General features: G+C 41.6%; 1 long non-coding RNA gene across 2 annotated transcripts in view; it reads left to right on the top strand.

The window, feature by feature from the left end:
• Positions 1 to 27508, top strand: part of LOC149981503 (uncharacterized) — a 94204-nt gene that overhangs the window by 30344 nt on the left and 36352 nt on the right. Inside the window, exon 3 of one of the 2 annotated variants that reach the window (XR_016497753.1) lies at positions 25921 to 26015. This is a non-coding gene — a long non-coding RNA (uncharacterized LOC149981503). Of the gene's footprint in view, positions 1 to 25920; positions 26492 to 27508 lie in introns of those variants that run through there. The other variant, XR_016497755.1, reaches the window with a different exon arrangement.

The raw sequence follows: 27508 nt of genomic DNA, 5'->3' as shown, positions 1-27508 counted from the left end.
TGTTTGTGGAGATGTTTTTCAGCGGCAGGGACTGGGAGACTAGTCAGGATCGAGGGAAGGATGATAGGAGCAAAGTACAGAGAGATCCTTGATGAAAGCCTGCTCAAGAGATCTCAGGACCTCAGACTGGGGTGACGGTTCAGCTTCCAACAGGACAACGACCCTAAGAACCCAGCCAAGACAACACAAGAGTGACTTCGGGACAAGTCTCTGAATGTCCTTGAGTGGCCCAGACAGAGCCCGGACTTGAACCCGATCTAACATCTCTGGAGAGACCTGAAAATAGCTGTGCAGCAACGCTCCCCATCCAACCTGACAGAGCTTGAGAGGATTTGCAGAGAAGAATGGGAAATTCCCCAAATACAGGTGCGCAACCTTGTAGTGTCATACCCAAGAAGACTCAAGGCTGTAATCGCTGCCAAAGGCGCTTCAACAACATACTAAGTAAAGTGTCCGAATACTGAAGTAAATTGAATATTAAAGTGTTTTATTTTTAATACATTTGCAAAAATGTGTCATTATGGGGTATTGTGTGTAGGTTGATGAGGGGAAAAAACAATTTAATCCATTTTAGAATAAGGCTGTAACATAACAAAATGTGGAATAAGTCAAGTGGTCTGAATAGTTCCCGAATGCACTGTAAACCAAAGAAGCAGTGTTCTGCTACTATAACAATGTGCATTTTTCATCTTTCATTGTCATTCCCAGCCGATACAGATACTGTGCCTGTCTGCATTGTGTCTGGTGGTAATGAGGCTACCTTGGCAAACATGTCAGTGATCATACCTTTCTGTGTGTTGTCCCGTATGCAACAGGAGTTCCCTTATCCTGGTATAGAATATACCGTGTTTTTCCCTCCTCATATTGACTAATACCATATCATTGAATAATAAAAAAAGACAATACAATTCAAAGTTGTGTCTAGTCAAATTTTAATGCTGAGTGCCCGGTCTCTCTCCATTCAGTATCAAGCCCGTCTTTCAGTCTGGACTTCATCACATAATCTTGCAGGTCTCCATGTTCTGGCTTCATACATGTTTCTGTGAACACATACACAACATAGTCACTGTTCTATTACCAATGGCAGTTAGGATAGGTCATATCGGACACACAAACAGTTACTATGTTCAAGTTTGAACAGGTCTGATAAAACCTAACCAATTATGGTCTCCCCGTTACATGACTGAGGCTGCCATCTGGCAAAAGCAGCTCCAGTCCATCTAAAGAAATGGGCAGAGTTGAGGCAGAGTTCATCAGTGATACATGGAATGAAAAGGGTGTTGCTATTACTGGACATTTGTGCTGTACTGTATTATTAGTCATCACCTCATTGTGGATGTGTTGAGTGGATCTGTTGAGTGCCAGTTCTCTCTCATCTCATGCATCTGTGAACACATACACACAGTCACTGTTCTATTACCAATGGCAGTTAGGAATTGGTGATATCTGACACACTAACATATACTATGTTGAACAGAGACTAAACCTACCTAATTCTGTTCTCCCCATCAACGACGGTTGGTGAGCAGGCAATAGTTAAAGCTGGAGATAGAGCCTTTTCCAGAGCCCCATTGATGGGCATAGCACCGTAGATCAGCTCCTAGCCCCTCATCAAAGATACTGGTCGGTAACACACAAACACACACACACAGAGCACTGATTACATTATCAAAGGGGGTTATGATTATCCTGGTGGAACTAACCTGATCGCTGCATTCACCTTTCTATTTCACTTCAGATATCATAAAATGTGAAGTAAAATACAATGGTGAACACAGCGATCAGGCTGGTTCCACGAGGCTAGGTTATGCCCTTTACATTATATGCCTCTAAGAAGTGGAAAATAAGCAACAAATAATGTCCCAGATTTGGGTTATCAAATGTTTCAAAGTAATGAAGTGGGTTACCTTCTGTATTTGTACAAATGATGAGCTGATCAAAATTCGTTTTCCCTCTGCAGCAATATGTTTGGAACATCAAAACGCAATAAAATCACAATATCAAATCGCAATACATATAGAATTGCAATACATATCGTATCGGCACCTAAATATTGTGAAAATATGGCAATTCCCAGCCCTATAAATTACACACACTTAGAGTAGCATGGAAATACAATGACAACAACAAGAACTTTGCCATATTATGATGTCATCAAATTTACTCTAGAGAGATTGCATTGTTTCCATTACTGTTATTAGCAAAGTTTGTCAAAAATAGCTAGCAATGCTAATGTTAGCTAGCTAAATTACGGTGGCCCCCTCAATCTGAGTTAGCTGGATAAAGTTATACTGCATCTAATGTCAATCTGTCGACATCAGCATCATGACATAAGGTTTTCCTACTAGTTATTTGCCTTCATTTGAAATGGTATTGTGTTTCCAAGCCAAATCTGAGTTGTATTAAGGTAGGCTAAAGTTAGCCAGCAAGCTAGCTAGGTTCCAAACTCTGTTTTAGACAAGACGGACTTTATGACAAAAATTATCCTTTGCAATCAGTTTTTACACTATAAACAAATGTTCCTGACTCATATCAATGCCACATAGGCTGTTTTCAGGGGATTAATTGGTTTTTAGGGGCAGTGGCTCTGTAAAATACAAAAGGCCAGTTATTAGGGCTGTGACGATACTAGTATCACAATATTTTTCCCCCAAAAAACTGCTGTATGTAAACTATTGTGTGATATAGCTTGGAAAATAAACAAATGTGACTGGATGACAGCTTAATGATGTTAATTTCCAACATTAGGGCTGTTTTCCTAAAGAAGTTAAATCCGCTTGTTTTCTCTCCTTGCCACAATACTAACGAGTATCGTGATACTGGTATCGTCCCAGCCCTACCAGTTACGTCAGTGGATTTGAGGTCACATTTTGATAGAGAAAGGGAGAGAGAGAAGAAAAGCATAGGTGCCTCACCCTGACTCACAACTGAGAATATATTGACACATCTACATGGAAACTCATAAGATGATCGAGGCTTGAATGCTGGAGTGGCTTGGACCAAGACATACTTATTTGTGTTCAATCAGTGAAATCAGATTCACTTTCTTTCATGTCATCACATTTCAATGGGGGACCATTTTTCTATTCAAAATATTCTTGTGGCAACCACTTATTGGTATTGAACCATGATAAGAGGTCAGATTACCATAACTATTTCCTCCCAAGGACCAAGGGTGAATTTCCATTTCCTCGCTTCCTCACATCCTCTATACTTAATCCTCTCTATGCCTCTTCTTCAAAACATCAGAGGGAAGTGAGGAGAGGATTTTGAGGAGACAACTAATTTCCTTCTGGCATTTTGAAAAGGAGGCAGGGAGAGGATGGAACAAGGAAAAACTTTGAGATTCACCCAAAGAGTGCCCACTCTTATGGCTGTGCCATTACTGTCTTTTCTCTATTCAACTGTAGCATACATATAAAATCGCTCTCTGGGAATTTAAATTGGGTTCAAGGGGAGATATGAGAATACTGTGATTGAGGTTCAGAATGTCAGTTGTCACTTGGCTCATCGGGACACAAAACCTACAGAAAAGATAGCAGGCTCAAGAAGAAGATCACGAACTAGGAATGAAAAATTCAACAAGCAATTCTGACAGCAAATCACCTTGACACAGGTGAAAGACAGGGGAATTGTGGGGATAGCACTGCCACCATATGTCCTATTCTATATTCTTAAAACTCTCCATGCCAAACTGAAAAACACTTTGTTCTTATAAATCTTCTACAGGATCGGTGTCCGTCCACGGGACAGTTGAGCTAACGTAGGCTAATGCGATTAGCATGAGTTTGTAAGTAACTAGAACATTTCCCAGGACATAGACATATCTGATATTGGCCGAAAGCTTAAATTATTGTTAATCTAACTGCACTGTCCAATTTGCCATTGCTATTACAGTGAAAGAATACCATGATATTGTTTGAGGAGAGTGCACATTTGGGCAGTCTTGATACAAAGGTTTGAACAGAAATGCAATGGTTCATTGGATCAGTCTAAAACGTTGCACACATACACACACACTGCTGCCATCTAGTTGAAACAATCTAAATTGCACCTGGGCTGGAATAATACATTATGGCCTTTCTCTTGCATTTCAAAGATGGCACAAAAAAAAATACAAAATAATAGTTTTTTTTCTTTCTTTGTAATATATTTTACCAGATCTATTGTGTTATATTCTCCTACAATCCTTTCACATTTCCACAAAAGTGTTTCCTTTCAAATGGTACCAATAATATGCATATCCTTGCTTCAGGGCCTGAGGCAGTTAGATTTGGGTATGTAAATGTAGGCGAAAATTGAAAAAGAGGGCAGATCCTTAAAAGTTATACAACCTCGGATTAAGCACCCCAATATCCCGTATAACACCCAAACACTTTTGCAACACTCTCAAGCTATAATAATTTCACAGTGACTACAGATCGAAAGTACCTATTAGCTAAATCTTGTGCCACGCATCATTTCTCAGAGCTTTGAGACTTAATTTGTGTTGTGCATTGTCCCTACCAAATAAATTTTATAAACAAAATGTTTTAAAGTGGTATAACATTTTGGCGAGGAATAGCTGTGTATTGTGTAGCCCGACAGCTCTAAGATAATGATGCTGAAGAAAGCCATCCCATTAAAGATTAAACAATGATCATACGTTATTGTGAAAAATAAGCTAATGACGATGGGAGAAAGCCTTACGGAGACCCTTATTGTGAAGTAATATAATCACAGGTTACATGTATTAATCCCACATTACGCCATGTCTTTCAAACCCATAGATGGACAAAGTAAGAATAGGGCCATGCACCTGCATTTCGTTTCTATGGAAACTCCTAATCTCCTAGCAACCATGCATTGAGTTTTTGAAAGCATGATTAATATCGAAAAATTATTTTTATGTTTGTTTAAATGTATTTAATTTTTTTAAATAGCCAAGGTAGAAATAATTATGTCATTTGCCTTCGAGTTCTACTTTGTTTGCGGTAAAGCAAAATATTAGAACATATGGCTGTAACAGGGTAACACTGCTCTGTGACTGCATGATGGCCTTCTGGTCACCTGGTTGTATGCTACCAGAATATTTTCTTTACAGCTTTATTGATAACATTGATAACAGCATACCACCCTGCGTACTACTGCTCGCTTGCTTCTGAAGCTAAGCAGGTTTGGTCCTGGTCAGTCCTTGGATGGGAGACCAGATACTGCTGGAAGTGGTGTTGGAGGGCCAGTAGGAGGCACTCTTTCCACTGGTCTAAAAAATATCCCAATGCCCCAGGGCAGTGATTGGGGACACTGCCCTGTGTAGGGTGCCGTCTCTCGGATGGGATGTTAAACAGGTGTCCTGACTCTCTGAGGTCATTAAAGATCCCATGGCACTTATTGTAAGAGTAGGGGTGTTAACCCCGGTGTCCTGGCTAAATTCCCAATCTGACCCTCAAACCATCACGGTCACCTAATAATCCCCAGTTTACAATTGGCTCATTCATCCCCCTCCTCTCCCCTGTAACTATTCCCCAGGTCGTTGCTGCAAATGAGAACGTGTTCTCAGTCAATTTACCTGGTAAAATAACGGATAAATAAAAATAAAATTATACTGTATCACTTATATTCTTATTTTTTTATATACATTGAAATTCCCCCATTTTTGGCTCCTGAGTGGCACAGTGGTCTATGCTTTGCATTGCATTGTTGCGGCATCACTACAGCCTGGGGTTCGATCCCAGGCTGTATCATTACCGGCTGTGACCTGGAGTCCCATAGGGTGGCGTACAATTGGCCCAGTATCATCTGGGTTAGGGGAGGGGTTGGCCGGGGGGGCTTTACTTGGCTCATCACACTCTAGCGACTTGTGGCGGTCCAGGCGCCTGCAGGCTGACTCTGGTCATCAGTTGAACAGTGCTTCCTCTGACACATTGGTGCGGCTGGCTTCCGGGTTAAGCGAGCGGGAGTTAAGAAGCACGCTTTGGTGGGTTATGTTTCGGAAGACACATGACTCGACCTTCACCTCTCCTAAGCCCGTCGGGGAGTTGCAGCGATGAGACAAGATCATAATCACGAAAAAGGGGGTAAAAATTACTAAAAATAAAATACAAATAAATATATCCAATTTTGACTATGACCTAAAGAGACCAATTAATTGTATTTTACATTCAAACCTGATCATATATTGGTGCCTTTCCTATTTCCTGTCTGGAATCAAAAGCAGACAGGTAAATTATGTCAAGTTGAAGCCAAATTGTGCAGCGCTCCAGATGTATTTACACAACCACTCTCGTGTGTAAAAGTTAATGGCACCTTTTTCATGGAGAACGTTCATTCCTCAAGCTGTCTGCAGATAAGCAATCTACCTTCAGGCAGTGCTGAGAACCTAGGGGGTTTATTTCCAATGGCGGGAGACTTGCAACTCCGCTGGATATGCCGGTACGGCAGTACAGACAATTTGCCACTTTAGATTCGTATCTGCTTTCCTTGTATGCCTTGTCTTCAATGTGTTCATCTGCCTTGAGAGAGGAATTGATATGATTTGATTTTGTTTGTCTCCCATATGTCCAGGGGTGACATGAGAAGTACCTGACGTTTAAATGGGCTATTTGTTTCGTTCAGTTTAGCAGGAGGCTCACCAAGGCAATCATTAATTCTGGGTGCATTGAGGACACTGGTGATAGTTTTTTATTTATCTAACTAGGCAAGTCAGTTAAGAACAAATTCTTATTTTCAGGACCTTAAAGCTTGGTCGCAAATGGGTCTTTCAAATGGACAATGACCCCAAGCATACTTCCAAAGTTGTGGCAAAATGGCTTAAGGACAACAAAGTCAAGGTATTGGAGTGGCCATCACAAAGCCCTGACCTCAATCCTATAGAAAATGGGAGGGCAGAACTGGAAAAGCATGTGTGCGAGCAAGGAGGCCTACAGTGCCAGCTCTGTCAGGGGGAATGGGCCAAAATTCACCCAACTTATTGTGGGAAGCTTGTGGAAGGCTACCCGAAACCTTTGACCCAAGTTAAATAATTGAAAGGCAATGCTGCCAAATACTAGTTGAATGTATGTAAACTTCTAACCCACTGGGAGTGTGATAAAAGAAATAAAAGCTGAAATAAATCATTCTCTCTGCTATTATTCTGACAATAAAGTAATCCTAACTAACCTAAGATCCTTAGTTAGATCCTAACTGACTTAAAACAGGGAATTATTACGAGGATTAAATGTCAGGAATTGTGAAAAACTGATTTTAAATGTATTTGGCTAAGGTGTATGTAAACTTCCGACTTCAACTGTACATGCATACTTACAGTACCAGTCAAAAGTTTGTGTAGGGGCTATTTAACCAAGGAGAGTGATGGAGTCCTGCATCAGATGACCTGACCTCCACAATCACCTGACCTCAATCCAATTGAGATGGTTTGGGATGAGTTGGACCGCAGAGTGAAGGAAAAGCAACCAACAAGTGCTCAGCATATTTGGGAACTCCTTCAAGCTGGTTGAGAGAATGAGTGTGCAAAGCTGTCATCAAGGCAAAGGGGATTTGTTAAATGCTTTTTGTTTACTACATGATTCCATATATGTTATTTCATACTTTTGATGTTTTCAATATTATTCTACAATGTAGAAAATAGTAAAAATAAAGAAAAACCCTTGAATGAGTAGATGTGTCCAAACTTTTGACTGGTACTGTAATATATATATACAGTGGGGAGAACAAGTATTTGATACACTGCCAATTTTGCAGGTTTTCCTACTTACAAAACATGTAGAGGTCTGTAATTTTTTATCATAGGTACACTTCAACTGTGAGAGACGGAATCTAAAACAAAAATCCAGAAAATCACATTTTATGATTTTTAAGTAATTAATTTGCATTTTATTGCATGACATAAGTATTTGATCACCTACCAACCAGTAAGAATTCCAGCTCTCACAGACCTGTTAGTTTTTCTTTAAGAAGCCCTCCAGTGGTTAAGGGCACTGTACTGCAGCGCCAGCTGTGTCACCAGAGACTCTGGGTTCGCACCCAGGCTCTGTCGTAACCGGCCGCGACCGGGAGATCCGTGGGGCGACGCACAATTGGCCTAGCGTCGTCCAGGTTAGGGAGGGGTTGGCCGGTAGGGATATCCTTGTCTCATCGCGCACCAGCGACTCCTGTGGCAGACCGGGCGCAGTGCACGCTAACCAAGGTTGCCAGGTGCACGGTGTTTCCTCCGACACATTGGTGTGGCTGGCTTCTGGGTTGGATGCGCGCTGTGTTAAGAAGCAGTGCGGCTTGGTTGGGTTGTGTATCGGAGGACGCATGACTTTCAACCTTCGTCTCTCCCGAGCCCTTACGGGAGTTGTAGCGTTGAGACAAGCTGGTAGCTTACTGCACCTGTTTGAACTCGTTACCTGTATAAAAGACACCTGTCCACACACTCAATCAAACCTACTCCAACCTCTCCACAATGGCCAAGACCAGAGAGCTGTGTAAGGACATCAGGGATAAAATTGTAGACCTGCACAAGGCTGGGATGGGCTACAGGACAATAGGCAAGCAGCTTGGTGAGAAGGCAACAACTGTTTGCGCAATTATTAGAAAATGGAAGAAGTTCAAGATGACGGTCAATCACCCTCAGTCTGGGGCTCCATGCAATATCTTACCTCGTGGGGCATCAATGATCATGAGGAAGGTGAGAGATCAGCCCAGAACTACACGGCAGGACCTGGTCAATGACCTGAAGAGAGCTGGGACCACAGTCTCAAAGAAAACCATTAGTAACACACTACGCCATCATGGATTAAAATCCTGCAGCGCACGCAATGTCCCCCTGCTCAAGTCAGCGCATGTCCAGGCCCATCTGAAGTTTGCCAATGACCATCTGGATGATCCAGAGGAGGAATGGGAGAAGGTCATGTGGTCTGATGAGACAAAAATAGAGCTTTTTGGTCTAAACTCCACTCGCCGTGCTTGGAGGAAGAAGAAGGATGAGTACAACCCCAAGAACACCATCCCAACTGTGAAGCATGGAGGTGGAAACATCATTCTTTGGGGATGCTTTTCTGCAACGGGGACAGGACGACTGCACCGTATTGAGGGGAGGATGGATGGGGCCATGTATCGTGAGATCTTGGCCAACAACCTCCTTCCCTCAGTAAGAGCATTGAAGATGGGTCGTGGCTGGTTCTTCCAGCATGACAACGACCCGAAACACACAGCCAGGGCAACTAAGGAGTGGCTCCGTAAGAAGCATCTCAAGTTCCTGGAGTGGCCTAGCCAGTCTCCAGACCTGAACCCAATAGAACATTTTTGGAGGGAGCTGAAAGTCCGTATTGCCCAGCGACAGCCCTGAAAATGGAAGGATCTGGAGAAGGTCTGTATGGAGGAGTGGGCCAAAATCCCTGCTGCAGTGTGTGCAAACCTGGTCAAGAACTACAGGAAACGTATGATCTCTGTAATTGCAAACAAAGGTTTCTGTACCAAATATTAAGTTCTGTTTTTCTGATGTATCAAATACTTATAATGCAATAAAATGCAAATGAATTACTTAAAAATCATACAATGTGATTTTCTGGATTTTGTTTTAGATTCCGTCTCTCACAGTTGAAGTGTACCTTTGATAAAAATTACAGACCTCTACATGCTTTGTAAGTAGGAAAACCTGCAGTGTTTCAAATACTTGTTCTCCCCACTGTATACATATATATGCTACTGTAGGCTACTAAATAAACTTTCCTGTGGAACTGACTCACCCAATGATGAAGATGAAACTACTCACCGGTGATGGCCGATAGCCTATCTCAAGGTAAGCTGCTGCTAAAAATTGAGGACTAATATCTCTGTAGAAGCGAAAATTAGTTCTCAACTTCCAATTTGAGCAAACAGCATAGTTTTTCTAAGCTGAACGTTTTTTCCAGCAAATGTATTTAGAAATTTGCGAAAGGGAAACTGACAGTAGCAACCAACCATAACAATATAATCCATAGATGGCAGTTCCCATTCAAGTCGGAACTGGTGTCCGTTGCTAGTGTACCCATGAGTTTAATTGACAAATTGTCAGGGTCAGTGGTTCCAAAACCTTTTTGGATTATATGTGTGTGACCACAAAGCAGCAAGCTTTTCTATATTTGGCACTTCCCGACTGTATCTGCTTGTGATTAATCCACAGCTATTTTTTAGAAGCTATTGATCGCCTGTGGCTAAATGATGCTCTCTGGTATAGTATTTTGGCAAAATACTTTTTTTTAATATCATTTTGGAAAAATTATTTACATTCATCAGAGGATTCTGCAGCACCTTCAGCACCCCTACTTCCCACGGCCGTGCTCTCCAGGAAATATTTCACACAAGCGTGAGCAAGTCACAGTATGAGATGAAATGTTGTATTTATATAATCTCATACTCACTAAATATAGCCTAGCATACAAAATGTTCTCAATGCACTTGGTAGGATAAATCTTACTAGCCATATCGGTCTGAATTTCAACTTGAAGTAAAGCTTCTTGGGTCATACATTTTGCATGTCCAAATACTGTTAACAGACTTCTCTCAATCATCTCTTCAACTTGCAGTCGTTTGCTCTTCAATACAACATATCTCTAGGGTACTCCCCCAATAGAAAAATACATTCTCTACGGTATCACCCCTGTCAAGTGAAACTAGTGCTTTGTGTAGTCAGTCACGTTACTGTAGACTGAGACCACTCGGACTGTCCATCAGGAACCCAGTGGAGGAGAATGACCATCTACAGCCACAGTCACACAGGGATTGTGATTCTTTAGAGATAGTACTGAGTTACCTTCAGAGAACACACACGCCTACAAAACACACGCACGCACACACAAACATGCACAAAAGCTGGCACTTACACGCGCACACACACGAGCACACACGCACGCACACACATGACAGCCCATTCCCTGGAGAAAAAGAAAACGATTTGAAAGCTATAAAGACAATCGTAGCTCCCTCCGCTCTATGTTCAGCAGCAATATGCTGTTCGCAATCATATACAGTGCCTTCAAAAGGTATTCACACCCTTTGACTTTTTCCACATTTTGTTGCGTTACAAAGTGGATTAAAATGGATTTAATTGTCATTTCATTCAACGCTCTACACAGAACACCCTAGTGGAAGATGTCAAGTGGAAGATGTGTAAAAAAATAAAATATGAAAAATAAAACACTAATATGTATATCTTGAGTAGATAACTATTCAACTCCCTGAGTCAATACTGTACATGTTAGATCAGTGATTACAGCTGTGAATCTTTCTGAGTAAGGCTCTAAGCGCTTTCCACACCTGGATGTGCAACATTGTCCATTATTATTTACAAAAGTCTTCAAGCTCTGTCAAATTGATTGTTGATCATTGCTAGACAGCCATGTTCAGGTCTTGCCATATATTTTCAAGCTGGTTGTGACGATGTGCACTGAGAGTCGGGAAGCAAGTTCAGGGAGTGAGTGTTTTAATAAAATAAACGGAACATAATACAAAACAAGAAACACTAACAGCACACAGACAAGAAACAGAAACAATAACGCCTGGGGAAGGAACCAAAGGGAGTGACATACAGTGCCTTGCGAAAGTATTCGTCCCCCTTGAACATTGCGACCTTTTGCCACATTTCAGGCTTCAAACATAAAGATATAAAACTGTATTTTTTTGTGAAGAATCAACAACAACTGGGACACAATCATGAAGTGGAACGACATTTATTGGATATTTCAAACTTTTTTAACAAATCAAAAACTAATAAATTGGGCGTGCAAAATTATTCAGCCCCCTTAAGTTAATACTTTGTAGCGCCACCTTTTGCTGCGATTACAGCTGTAAGTCGCTTGGGGTATGTCTCTATCAGTTTTGCACATCGAGAGACTGAAATGTTTTCCCATTCCTCCTTGCAAAACAGCTCGAGCTCAGTGAGGTTGGATGGAGAGCATTTGTGAACAGCAGTTTTCAGTTCTTTCCACAGATTCTCGATTGGATTCAGGTCTGGACTTTGACTTGGCCATTCTAACACCTGGATATGTTTATTTTTGAACCATTCCATTGTAGATTTTGCTTTATGTTTTGGATCATTGTCTTGTTGGAAGACAAATCTCCGTCCCAGTCTCAGGTCTTTTGCAGACTCCATCAGGTTTTCTTCCAGAATGGTCCTGTATTTGGCTCCATCCATCTTCCCATCAATTTTAACCATCTTCCCTGTCCCTGCTGAAGAAAAGCATGCCCAAACCATGATGCTGCCACCACCATGTTTGACAGTGGTGATGGTGTGTTCAGGGTGATGAGCTGTGTTGCTTTTACGCCAAACATAACGTTTTGCATTGTTGCCAAAAAGTTCAATTTTGGTTTCATCTGACCAGAGCACCTTCTTCCACATGTTTGGTGTGTCTCCCAGGTGGCTTGTGGCAAACTTTAAACAACACTTTTTATGGATATCTTTAAGAAATGGCTTTCTTCTTGCCACTCTTCCATAAAGGCCAGATTTGTGCAATATACAACTGATTGTTGTCCTATGGACAGAGTCTCCCACCTCAGCTGTAGATCTCTGCAGTTCATCCAGAGTGATCATGGGCCTCTTGGCTGCATCTCTGATCAGTCTTCTCCTTGTATGAGCTGAAAGTTTAGAGGGACGGCCAGGTCTTGGTAGATTTGCAGTGGTCTGATACTCCTTCCATTTCAATATTATCGCTTGCACAGTGCTCCTTGGGATGTTTAAAGCTTGGGAAATCTTTTTGTATCCAAATCCGGCTTTAAACTTCTTCACAACAGTATCTCGGACCTACCTGGTGGGTTTCTTGTTCTTCATGATGCTCTCTGCGCTTTTAACGGACCTCTGAGACTATCACAGTGCAGGTGCATTTATACGGAGACTTGATTACACACAGGTGGATTGTATTTATCATCATTAGTCATTTAGGTCAACATTGGATCATTCAGAGATCCTCACTGAACTTCTGGAGAGAGTTTGCTGCACTGAAAGTAAAGGGGCTGAATAATTTTGCACGCCCAATTTTTCAGTTTTTGATTTATTAAAAAAGTTTGAAATATCCAATAAATGTCGTTCCACTTCATGATTGTGTCCCACTTGTTGTTGATTCTTCACAGAAAAATACAGTTATATATCTTTATGTTTGAAGCCTGAAATGTGGCAAAAGGTCGCAAAGTTCAAGGGGGCCGAATACTTTCGCAAGGCACTGTATATAGGGAAGGTAATCAGGGAGGTGATGGAGTCCAGGTGAGTCTGATGAAGCACAGGTGATTTAATGATTGTGAAAGGTGTGCGCCATAACAAGCAGCCTGGTGACCAAGAGGCCGGAGAGGGAGCACACGTGACACTGATTTAAGTCAAAACAGTACCTCTGCCACTCAGGAACATTCACTATCTTCTTGGTAAGCATCTCCAATGTAGATATGGCCTTTTAGGTTATTGTCCTGCTGAAAGGTGAATTCATCTCCCAGTGTCTGGTGGAAAGCATACTGAACCAGGTTTTCCTCTGGGATTTTGCCTGTTCTTAGCTATATTCCGTTTCCTTTTTATCCTGAAAAACTCCCCCACTCCTTAACAATTACAAGCATACCCATAACATGATGCAGCCACCACTATGCTTGAAAATATGGAGAGTGGTGCTCAGTAAGGTTTGGGGCAAATCCAATACAACATACCACTTTGTATTCAGGACAAAACGTGAATTGCTTTGCCAATTATTTTGCAGTATTAATTTAATGACTTGTTGCAAACAGGATGCATGTTTTGGAATATTTTTATTCTGTACAGGCTTCCTTCTTTTCACTCTGTCAGTTGGGTTAATATTGTGGTGTAACTACAATGTTGTTGATCCATCCATTTCTCCTTTCACAGCTATTAAACTATTGTCAAGTCCCATTGGCCTCATGGTGAAATCCCTGAGCGGTTTCCTTCCTCTCCGGCAACTGAGTTAAGAAGGATACCTGTATCTTTGTAATGACTGGGTGCATTGATACACCATCCAAAGTTTAATTAATAGCTTCACCATGTTCAAAGGGATATTCAATGTCTGCTTTCTTTATTTTTACCTATCTACCAATAGGTACCCTTCTTTGAAAACCTCCCTGTTCTTTGTGGTTGAATACTTTTTTTGTATACTGTACATCAAATGTAGGCATAATAAACATCCAGCTGAAAGTAGGCAATCTAGGCCTCCCGGGTGGTGCAGTGGTTAAGGGCGCTGTACTGCAGCGCCAGCTGTGCCACCAGAGACTCTGGGTTTGTGCCCAGGCTCTGTTGTAACCGACTGCGACCGGGAGGTCCGTGGGGCAATACACAATTGGCCTAACGTCATCCGGGTTAGGGAGGGTTTGGCCGGTAGGGATATCCTTGTCTCATTGTGCACCAGTGACCCCTGTGGCGGGCCGGGAGCAGTGCACGCTAACCAAGGTTGCCAAGTGCATGGTATTTCCTCCGACACATTGGTGAGGCTGGCTTCCGGGTTGGATGCGCGCTGTGTTAAGAAGCAGTGCGGCTTGGTTGGGTTGTGTATCGGAGGACGCATGACTTTCAACCTTCGTCTCTCCCGAGCCCGTATGGGAGTTGTAGCGATGAGACAAGATAGTAGTTACTAACAATTGGATACCACAAAATTCGGGAGAAAATAAGGGTAAAATTCACACAAAAAAGAAAGTAGGCAATCTTTTCCTGTGTAAAACACACAGGAAGAGGTTATGTGATTCAAAAAAATGCAAACCAAAAGATAACAATTGTCACGATGACTCCAAAATATGTTTATTTATGTCCCCTCATTTAGTACTGAAAAACTGTGCACACACAGGAAGAGGTTAACCCCTCTGGCCATCCTCCCTTTCCGCCCTGTGCATACCCTGTCCATGGAAGACACTATTTATTGATCTCCAGTGCCATCTTGGAGTGAGGCCGGGGATAAGTATGCAGTGGCTTTGTCTGACAGAGCATAAAGTCAGTGGTGCATTGATCGCATTACATGAGAGAGAAATAGGATGAGAGCCAGCTAGTTCACTGACTTCAAGCAGCAGGATCATTGGTGTAGGAAAAGCATATAGTAGCTTTTTGGTTGATGCTAACTAAACTGCCTATGGCAATGGACAGACAGTAGCCCACTACTGGAATAGAATAGCCCCTGAGCACCTCTCTCCATCTCCTGTTGTTACAGCAACACCAACCGCTTATGGGAAAGCATGATGAACTTCAATCTCTAACACTATCCATTCCACTTTAAGGACCGAGCCAATAACATAGCCTACTACTGTACCGGAGAGATCTTTAGTAACACTTACTGCATTACAGCGAAGTACATGTGTACATCTATTTTGGTTTGGTTAGGGCATGAGTTGGGGTGGGCATTCTATGTTTTTGTGTTCTATGTTTTCTATTTCTGTGTGTTTGGCCGGGTGTGGTTCTCAATCAGAGGCAGCTGTCTATACTCTGATTGAGAACCATACTTAGGTAGCCTTTTCCCACCTGTGTCTTGTGGGTAGTTATTTTCTGTTTTGTGTGTTCTGCACCTTACAGGACTGTTTTGGTTTTTCGTTTATTCACGTTGTTGTTTTGTATTTCAGTGTTCAGTTAATAAAAATCATGAACACGTACCACGCTGCGCTTTGGTCCACACCTTCGTCATACGACGACCGTTACAACATGCCAGGTCATGTCCTGCATTTCATAGAATAGGGCAACTATAGAGTACATTACATTTTTGTAATTTAGAACTCTCCAAAAAGACAAAATCATTCTTATTGTCAAGTCCTGACCTTAGTTCCTTTATTATGTCTCTATTTTAGTTTGGTCAGGGTGTGAGTTGGGGTGGGCATTCTATGTTTTGGTTCTGTGTGTTATATTTCTAGGTGTTTGGCCTGGTATGGTTCACAATCAGAGGCAGCTGTTAATCTTTGTCTCTGATGGGTTGTGGGTAGTTGTTTTCTGTGTCTGTGTTTTCACCATTCAGAACTGTTTCGATTTTAATTTCTTTCCCTCACTTTGGTATTTTGTATTTTTTTTGTGTTCAGTTGTAATAAATTTAACATGGACACGTACCACGCTGCATTTTGGTCCGATCTTGACTACTCTTCCTCAGACGAAGAGGAGAATCGTTACAATTATTATGATTATTAATCCTAATCATCCATTTTTTTAAAAATCTCTACCTCTATAATACCTCTATTACCTCATATAGTCCACTCTCAGATATATCCTGTTTGTATTGTCATGGGCTAAATCTTACTCAGACTCTCATATTGCATGCAAGCAATAAGGTGAAGCTTAATAAGCTTCAACATAATCCCCATGTGATAAAGCTGGGATAAAGCTGAAAGACCCGAGGATTCCCCTTGATCAACACATAATTCCACTCTGGTGCAACTAGATCAAAAACAAGATAACAGCTCCACAAAACACTTGTCCTAAGGAGCACCCATCTGATATCTGTCCCTATTACTGGATGTGTTCCAAATGGTACCCCATTACCTATATAGTGCCCTATTTTTGACCAGGTACCATAGGGCACTATATAGCAAATAACGTGCCATTTCAAACACAACCTCTGAGTGTTTAGGAAATGTTAAAGACAGACTATAGAGAGTGTGGAGGCTTTGATATGGAAATATTAGATTAGACAATGTGGTGGAAGAGTAAAGTAAAGTAGTAGTGGCATCTAAAGTAATATACTGTACTGTTCAGTAGCGATATATTAGACTGACTAGCTGTCAATCAACTTGCCCAATCAACTTGCCCATTGCATAGGATGTCAAGCCTCCTATGCAATTAATTTCCAGTGCAATAACCTGAAAAACTAGTAAGCAATTCATTAAAAAAAAATATATATACAGTACCTGTCACGACTCCCGCCGAAGTTGGCTCCCCCGCCTGTTCGGGTGGTGCTCGGCGGTCGTCGTCACCGGACTACTAACCGCCACCGATACCTTTTTCATTTCGGTAACTTTTGTCTCATTTGTTACACCTGTTCCATTTTGTGTGTGCGTGATTTTCTTCCCTATGTAGCGTAGGGAACGCGCCCATTTGTTGTGCGGGATTATTTTGATGTTCACGTTGTATTGTTGGTGTTGTTCGTGCTCTGGACCTTGTTACATGTTGTTTGGGTTGGTCAGTGTTTGCGCCCTGCGTGTAGGCATTTCATTTTGGTGCCGTATTAAAGCTCACTTTTCCCCTGGACCTCTCTGCTCTCTGCGCATGATTCCTCGCTACACATCTACCCAGCCGTGACAATATCAGTCAAAAGTTTGAACACCTACTCATTCCAGGGTTTTTCTTTATTTTTAATATTTTCTTGTAGAATAATAATGATGACATAAAAAGTATGAAATAACACATATGGAATCATGTAGTTACCAAAAATGTGTTTAAAAAAATCTAAATACATTTTATATTTGAGATTCTTCCAAATTTGAGATTCTGTGCATATGAAAACAAAGTGTTTGTGTCACATTTGTAAACATGAGCCTTTGATTGGTTGTGATAAATGGCCACTTGGCAAATTGAAACAGTCATTAGAACGTTACGAAACATCCACGTCCCTCACAAGCATTTACTGTACATGAGGCCACTAAATTTCCCCTCCTTTCATGCTAGCAACCATACACGCGTCGTGACTTGACTTTAACATCAATCTGAAGACTGTTATTTATCTAATTAACTAACTATGTTTAATTGTTACCCAATGAAATGATTCATGTAACAATTAACTCATTAGGATCTGGGGCACCACGAGAGTGGTTCTTTAAAGAGTTACAATCTCCCAAATTAAATTCTAAAAGGTCTTTACCTATCACATCTATAAACAGCCCACTTATTAATCAAAAACTCATATCATATCATCATTCTGAACAGTTGTAACCTCCTTGCATCTGCAAAAACCAGAGCCTTGCTCATGATTCAGTACGACACTAATTGGTTTAATTATTTATTTACTAGATAGATAAAAGGGAACACAGGCTAAACATACACACTTTGCATCGTTATTGACTGGAGACTTAATACGCTGAAAACAGGTCCCTAGCAGAATGACAACATGGCTGCTTGTTAAAGAAGAGATGGAGAGAGAGAGAGAGACAGAGACACTTAACATTGGTACATTCAGAAACTACTCCCACCTACAGTAACCATATACTTTCCACACGAACCGCCGCCTGCATTGAGTAAGAAATCATGAATGCATTTACGTGAAATGCCTGGGTTTGCCCCCTTGGAAAGGGGTTCGGCCGTTCCGCGGCACACTTGTAAGGCTCTGATTGTCCAAAATGGTTCCAACACATCTTCTACTGTTGTCCTCCATTGTAGTTGTCCTGTATCCAGTGAGTTGTTGTGTAGTCCTGAACAGAAATACAGAGTTGATTTTCCTTACATTTGCTCTTGAAGATGCTTCGATACGGCTTAGCCAGCTGTATCGATTGTTTCCCAGTGGGGTGATGAGAGTAGTGTAATACGATGGTTTGAGCTGAGTAACAGAATGGTCCTACTTAAATTCGCTTTCTAAGATACTTTACTTAGGAGAGCTAATCAGCCATACCAGTGATTGAGTTTATCGTCTCTACCTCGTGTTGAGATTCAAAGTGCAAACCACTTTAAACGTGCCGTTGACATGCTCTCTGACCTCACTCCGGGCAGTAACTACTCACTGTGCAAAGTTTATGGAAAACAATTATCTCTTATAGCTTCTCAAATCACATCCCTCTCTTAACAAAAACACGTTCACAATTTTTCACATTACATGCACAATGCATAGTATGGAAACGTTGTGTACGTAGTGGGTATACTTTCCAAGTTACAGTATTTCCTTTATAACATTTGTAATGACATCACAAAATAACAAACAAAATTACATTAGTGTTATATAGATAGAACCTGGGGAATGGTCAGATGCTACGTTAGAAATATTGTTCCAGTATTCGCTTTTGAACATGTTAGAGTTTCAGCGGGAAAAAGTATGTTAAAACAAAAGACATTCCTTTGGTGAATCTTGAGAGAGTGCAGACCTGAATCTTCTCCCTTGATTTACAACAGGACGTGAGTTGCTAATCTCCACTAGTTCTGCCTTCCCTCTCTAAGGTGAGAGGGGGTCTGATTGAAGTTATTCATTGCAAGCCTGATCTGACCTATTTGGATTCTCATGGACAGTCATCACACTGTAGCACTAGCACATAACCTCACTTGTGTTGTTACATTACACAGCCTAGTAAGAACAAATACGTGCAGGGTAGGCTAACCAACCACATGTTCTCTGAAATGGCAGATTTTGCCTTTCATACTCTCTAAAATGGCCATTTAATGCATGCCCACAATAATTTCCTAATCCAATTTAAGACTAATTAATAATTACGTAATCCCCTTTGTGGTCAACACTTTATGTTGCCACACTAATACATAATCAGAATCCCCAGCCTATTTGTGGATTGCATGTTGTATTCTTATGCTACGGGATGGGCAGAAAGTTTACATTCTTGTTAATCTAACTGCATTGTCCAATTTACAGTAGGTATTACAGTGAAAAAATACCATGTTATTGTTTGAGGAGAGTGCACAACAACTAAAAACGTTTATCACGGCAACTGGTTTGATAACTCTGAAGGTAAATAATGTACCCAGTTTTAAATTCACCCACAGGTCATTATCGGTCGAACTCTAATACAGAGAAGGAGACAGAGCCAGACAGACAGACATACAGACAGACAGACATACAGACAGAGAGAGAGAGAGAGAGACAGACAGAGATACAAATAGAGAGACAGACAGACAGACAGACAGACAGACAGACAGACAGACAGACAGACAGACAGACAGACAGACAGTGAGGCAGACAGACAGTGAGGCAGACAGACAGAAACAGAAATAGGTTAGCCCTTCCAAAGTTGAGCCAACACACTGAGCCTTCCACCTGGTCTCCTACTCTTTAACAGTACGTTTGACAGCCTTTTCAAAGATTTGGACAATTGGGACACTGCCAGAACCTTATTAGTTTGATCTCATTTGGCTGTGTATGTTGTTACAATGGTATGCAGATGGTCTGTTTATGAATGTAAAAACATTCCAGAAAGGAAATAGAGCTAATGACCAGACACAGACTAATCAACTGATGCTGAGCATGTTTTAGCATGTAAATCTGCAGAGGAATCATTTAGCATCATTTAGGCTTATTGTCTCAACATCTCAAACTAGGTTCACATTGGCCATCAATCTAAGATATTAGCATAGTTGGGGAATATACCGTGTGGCTCCCAAGTGGCGCAGCTGTCTAAGGCACTATATCTGTGCTAGAGGCGTCCCGACAGACTCTGGTTTGATTCCAGGCTGTATCACAACCGGCCGTGATTGGGAGTCCCATAGGGCGGCGCACAATTTGCCCAGTGTCGTCCAGGTTTGCCGGGGTAGGCCATCATTGTAAATAAGAATTTGTTCTTAACTGACTTGCCTAGTTAAATAAAGGTTAAATAAATACATTTAAAAAATGTATAGATTCTATACCTTTCTTATTTATATGGCTACATCTGTGTCCTTGTCCTTGAACAGAAATCCCACCTATGGCACCTCATGAGCAGCTAGCCCAGTGAGCCCTACTCCATCAAACCATCAGCCCTGGGGCAGGCAGAGGGAAATGGTTAATCAGGGTGACCTATGACCCCTCACTGCAGCATCACATGCCCCCCAGTGGGTCACAGCAGCAAGCTCAATGATAAAACAAAGACACTGAGTGAAGCAACATGTCAGGTGACAGGAAGGAGAAGTCCCAAATTGTAGGGCGCTATGAAAGTCACATGTTCTGTGTTAAATATGTGACAGACCAGGGTTCAACTCTGGGCGTCCTGTGCACCACAAGACTGTGTTAGTAAGTTGAGCTAATGCCTAGGCATTTGCTCAGGGAGATAATCCAAGTTTTCAGGTCCTCAGGCAAGGTTACTCGTCACACTCAAGCGTTGTTCTGAACCACCTCTGTTACAAGTCGAGATTTTTAAGTAAACATGATGTACACGTTTGACACTGGGATAAAATGTACCATACAGCTATTATGCAGAATTATCCTATTTGAGCTTGGACACACAATAATTATAATGCAAATGTTAAAAGCATATGCCCAAACTGGCAATGGCCTTGCATTTGTGAAGCATCCATTTCATTGTGTTCCAGCAAATAAACACACAATGGATTTTTTTTTTTTTAAACCACCAAATGCATTTACAACCTTATTGATTTCTGCCAACAGTTCCTTCCTTTCATTTCACACAATCCCACAGTTCTACTGTAGCTGCCTCTTTACAACCAATTAGGGCTGAAGAAGATGCTCTGGGTCAAGAGTACTGCCTTAGAAACGCTTCCTCCTACGTTATCCGGATGCTATTCCAATGAAGGGTTACTGGTGAGGCTCTAATGTATTCAGCGGGGCACCCACAGTGGCAGATGACGGAATTTAGCCTTCACGGTTTCATTTGTTGGACGTAGGTATCCTTCGTATGAAATGCTGTAGCCCATTGCTAGGCAACTCAAAAGATGTCAGTGGGAGAGACACTATAGCAAGGTAGCAAGGTAACACTCACCCGCTTGCAACTTCATACCCGTATCAACAGAGACTCCGAGTTCACAGTAGGACATGAACTGAGTAGTGAGGCACTCAGAATGAAACTATCTGAACTTTTCGATTAGGTCTTTTTTAATTTATTATTAGACGCCTACAAACGCTCATATGGACACTGCCAGACTTTTGGATCACAAGGATGCTGAAGGTGAGGAAGTGAAAGTAACCCAAAGCAGCCAATCTAGCCAAAACAGCCCCAATAATCTGGATTACAAGAAGCAATAACGTGTACAACATGCAATAACCGTAATTGTATTGCACCAAAAAATTCCAACTTAACATAAGAGATATTGTATGTGAGGGGTTGGGTGGAATGTAACACTCCTGCTTATGTTCTCTAAGGATACAATGTCTCCTCAGCAGCATCCCAGACGGCACACTATTCCCTATATAGTGCACTACTTCTGACCCATAGAGAATAGGGTGCCATTTCAGACACAGCCAGAGTCTCCTCGTGTCACACAAACAGTCCCACAGCCAACATCTAGGCCCTAAATGAAATGGTTCCAACATGCTCAGAGCATGTTTACATATCAATGACCCGTAAACACCTGTTCAGCGAATCGAAAAGATAATGCAAACCCATTTATCCCACATACCCGCTCCCATGTCCATTCCTCATTTTTACATTCTAATTGCCTCTGTTTACTAAACTCCTCTCCTCATTCACTCACTCATATATCATTGATCCTTCTGTAGCGCAGTTAAGAACGTACTGTAATTGCACTCCACGGCTAGATTGAAATGTCGCCAAATTCGTTCTTTTTAGATAATTCAATTGGTTGGCACGTTGTTGTAACGATGTACGCTGAGAGTCGGGAAGCAAGTTCAGGGAGTGAATACATTTAATGAATAAATGAACAAAACAAGAGACACGAACAGCTCACAGACATGAAACAGGAACAATGACGACTGAGGAAGAAACCAAAGGGAGAGACTTATAAAGGTGCAGGTAATCAAGGAGGTGATGGAGTCCAGGTGAGTGTCATTATGCGCATAATGCTGGTGACAGGTATGTGCCCCAATGAGCAGCCTGGTGACCTAGAGGCCGGAGAGGGAGCACATGTGACAGTTGTCAAGGAGGGCGGTCATGCGTGTTACGAGCAGAGGTTCACTGGTTCGAGACCGGTATGGGGACAGGGACAGAGGAGGAAGCTACACTGTTAGCAGCACACTGACGTCGGTTTCATTTCTACCTGGCCTATGTGTGATAAGACATGTTCTACAAATGTCTGAGTTTGTTTGTCGACATACACCATTCTTCTCTTTGACTTCCTCCGCTGGGTTGAAAAGGGTAAGCTGAGAGGGGGAAAATACAAGGTGTTAGTGCTCTCAGCCAGTCACAGAGAGACGATCTCTGCCACTGTAGGAGGGAAGAGTGTATGTCCTCTAGGGACGTCTGGGAGAAGGGAGTGACACAACTTTACATATTTTTTTTACAAGGTGACTTTAAAAAAAAGTCAATCTATTTGTGACGTAAATTCAGGATACAGTATGCTTATTGGTCATTGTACGGATATACTGTAGTTACTATGCCAAAGGTTCCTGGATGTTGTACTACACTCAGCAAAATACGAATTATGCAAACAGTGGAAACTATTTCCGTGCTTTTAGGGCCCATAATGCAATTCTTAAGGCAAATGGGAGTGGCTTCACATCGTTTTCAGATTTGAAGAAAATGATGGAAAATATGCACCTGAAGTCCAACGAGCGGATACAAATGAATTGCTTTCACTAATTATGACAAATGTTAAGAAAATGTTGAGCAATGTAATAAAGTAGTGACTTTTCAAATAAGTTACCTTACTCGTTATGTTGGCTAACAATTTGTTAGCTACGCTATCCTTACGAACCACAGCATATCATTACAGCAGTATGTACCGGTATGTTCGCTAGCTACCTAACATTAGTTGGCTACCAATACATCAAACTTGACAGTATATTAACTATATATTTATATATTTTCTTACCTTTATTTAACTAGGCAAGTCAGTAAATTAAGAACAAATTCTTACTTACAATGATGGCCTACTCCGGCCAAACCCGGACGACGCTGGGCCAATTGTGCACAGCCATATGGGATGCCCAATCACGGGCAGATGTGATACAGCCTGGATTCGACCAGGTAGTATAGTGACACCTCTTGCACTGAGATGCAGTGCCTTAGACCGCTGCAATCTAACTAACTACCCAACGTTTATTGACTTGATTATTCCCGTCATTCTTAGCTAAGTGGTATAGTCAATGGGCATTCTCAATGGACATTCAGGTGCTTTCGTAAATTCGCTCTGGCTATCTACTCCAATTTCAGAGCACTCTCGTCTGAGTGTACCAGAGCGCAGATTAACTGATAAATTTATGAACGCCCAACACCCGTTGAATATGGCTGGTTTCAGTAAAAGTCGGCAAAAAGGCATAATTAAAATGTTGCCAGAAGCACAATTACAGTCACCAACTCCCTGGATAACATGAAAACTGCCTAACCAGCTCTGCTAGTGCAAGTAAAATGGTCAGAGTGAGGTGTTCTCTCATTTGTTTCTGGAAGTAGCTAGCAAGTTAGCCAACGTTAGCTTGGGTGTTTGACTGCCGTTGTGAGGTCAGAACGCTCGAATCAACCCTACTCCTCAGCCAGAGCATCCCGTGTGTGCTCTGAATTTACAAGCGGACAGTCTGACAAAGCTCTGAATTTACGAACGCCCCAGAGTGCACACTTGAATTTAAGAACACACTTGAATTTAAGAACACACCCAAAGTCGTAAAATGTCCAGCTAGTAATTTGTTATGCTAGCAATCTAGCAAGAGGTTGCATACCAACAGCATCAACTTCCGGTAGACAGGAGAAGCACTAGTACGCTCAACTGAAAGGATAACGTTTGTTTACAGTATGAACTAATAGTATGTAGTATATAGTATGTTAGTATGGGTATTCGAACACAGCTCTGTTCTTCAAGATGAAGGGAAAAGGAAGAGATGAAGCACTCCCAGTTCTGCTGGTGTGGAGAGGATAGGGGAAAGTGTTGGGGATGTTGACACATTTTAATGTTTGGAGATTGAGAAAAGGTCCGAATAGGTAAAAAGTGCCGCTTACTTTATGTCAGGTGTCCTGGAAGGCCCTTTTTTTGTGTGTGTGTGTGTGTATGTGTGTGGCCTCAGGTTACTGCAGCTAGGTGAAAGATAGTAGTGTCAATGCTAGCGCTTAGGGGTACATCACACTGTGTGATGTGTCTTTCACCTCAGGCAGTGAACAACTCAAACACACACAACACTTGTGACCTAAATCTGGGAGAGAGATCAGGCAAAGATTCCACCTTTTCAGGCTTGCTAAAACCAAAAATCAAAAAAAAATGTAATCAAATCAAATTGTAGTAATATCTAACAAGTAATAGCTAACAATTTCACAACAACACACACAAATCTAGGTAAAGGAATGGAATTAAGAGTATATAAATATTTGGATGAACAATGTCAGCGCGGCATAGACTAAGATATAGTATAATAGGATAGAATACAGTACAAACACATGAGAAGAGTAATGCAAAATATTTAAACATTATTAAAGTGGCCAGTGATTTCAAGTCTACAGGGCAGCATCCTCTAATGTGCTAGTTAACAGTCTGATGGCCTTGAGACAGAAGCTGTTTTTCAGACTGAAATGTCAGTGTGCATTAACTTTGTGCAGTTCCAGACACAATGATAATGTCCTATTTGAAATACAGTCAGCTGTTAGGGCCAACGGGGCAAAGCAACAAAAAAAACATTTAAAATGGTGCTAGGGACCTGTTCTGTCCTATGAGCTCCTCCTGTAACTTCAAAACTGAGCCAATAAGTCTCAAATAACTAACCAATGCGCTGACCAGCAGTATCCCTCCAGCTTGGACCACAAGTTCAGAACATTTACAAAACCTACTATGAGAGGAGCCCGAGGCCCCAATTCAACTCATTGCAAATAAAGGAACACGGCACTACAGGTTCAATCAGTTGACAAAGTGTTAAGTTAAAGCCAATACACCCCACAAGCTGTTCCTCACACAGAAATCATTGTTGGATATTAGGGCAAAACCACACAAAGGCCCTATAAATCATTTCTATATGTAATTATATGCAAAACCACACCTGTCCTTAAAATACAGACACTGTGATTGTCCTTTATCTGACTGCAATTGATTGAATTAGTGGCATAAGATTGTCTACCTGTCGTACAGGAGTCAGATTCATCCAGACAGGCTTGGTTTATTAAGGACAGTCAGGCATGCTGATGTGGTATAGCCAGCAGGCCCCTTTCAGGATGCCCAGTATCAGGCCCTGGCCCCCTGGGCCTCCGGTTTCTTTTTCAGTGTCTTTCTCTCTCTCTCTCTTTCTCTCTGTGCAGTGGTTCCACAGCAGCAGATGGTGAGGACATGATGGGCTATCATCACTTATCTCCAAGATCTGCCCCGTCAGCAGTCCACCGCCTGGGGGGCTACAGTAAGAGACAGCTCCCCTCTACTGTTGTCCATCTGTGTCAGTGGGGTGTTTAAAGGGGATGGGGGAGTGGAAGGAGGGGAGTGGTACTGATATAGACACAATGTACTGAGGGGTACTAAGTTTGGTTTTATGTACTGTTGTGTAACCCTCTCACTTGGCTCGAATTTGACTCTCACAATATTTCCTTACTTAGAATATCTGAACAGCATGGGATATTAGGTGAGAAGGACATCTCCAATAAGAATCCCTGTTGTAAACTTGCTAGGGTGATGACAACTAGGGGATTACCTTCAGATAGAATGAGTATAGATTTGGGTTATTCCATAAAGATATGCTTTCCCATGCATTGAATGAAACTGAAACTGTAAATGACTCCACCAATGCAACAGACATAAGGTTCAACGTGTACATTACCACATTTTCAATGTACCACATCAAAATAAATACAAATAATAAACCCCAATGATTTCTCACAACCCATGTCCAAATCACTGGCAAGCTTGCTTGAACCCGTTGGCGCGAGTTGGAGCTCAAAAATGACAACACGCATAGAGTCCCGAAGCAACCCACAGTTTACTCACTACTCGTAGATATTTCCTCAGCAAAGTATAGCAGTTCTGTGCAGGTGTCCCCACAAAATCCACAGCAACCACAGCTATCAATGCAGACAGTACTCCTTAGCAGCAACAGATATCCCATGGAAACATGAACTCGTCTCCCACAAGCAATTCTCTCCAGGTCTCGCACGATGCTAGGCTAACCTCGAGCTGTCAAATACCTCCACAATAAGACTGTAGCTTCAGTCTCTCTACTAAGTCTTTCTTAACAAAATAGTAATAACTCTCTTATGAAATGAAATCAGTGTTTCCCTTCACAACTCGGTAGATATGGGTTTTGTTATACTTTTATTGTCTTTTATAGTTTTTCTTTACCTACACTAATAATGTCTCTCCATCCTTTTTCAACCTCTCTTTCCCATTCCTCCTGTTAACCAGGTCAACTCTCCCATTGGCCACAGCTTAACAAGCTACCTTATTGGTCAAAACTTAAACTTAAAAGTAAAACAACTTGTTCGTTAAAGAAATATTCCTTCAAAAAAAAAAATGCATTAACAACATTACAATTGAGGAGCAATTCGATCACCTTTTAAATCGAATACCAATTAAATATAACAAATAGACTCTATACTTGGTTTTAACAAGGGTATTACAGTTGTAAGTAGCAACTATACATTCCGATGATGTAGTGTGTCGAGGAATCCTCAGTCACCTTTAAAAGCCTGTTGTACATGTGTGTGTCGAGGAATCTTCATTCACCTTTAAAAGCCTGTTGTACATGTGTGTTGAGGAATCCTCATTCACCTTTAAAAGCCTGTTGTACATGTGTGTTGAGGAATCCTCATTCACCTTTAAAAGCCTGTTGTACATGTGTGTGTCGAGGAATCCTCATTCACCTTTAAAAGCCTGTTGTATATGTGTGTGTTGAGGAATCCT

This window comes from Oncorhynchus mykiss, chromosome 8 (genome assembly GCF_057628025.1).
Source record: "Oncorhynchus mykiss isolate SJ-2025 chromosome 8, ASM5762802v1, whole genome shotgun sequence".
Lineage (NCBI taxonomy): Eukaryota > Metazoa > Chordata > Actinopteri > Salmoniformes > Salmonidae > Oncorhynchus > Oncorhynchus mykiss.
This window is presented reverse-complemented; position numbering and strand designations above follow the sequence as displayed.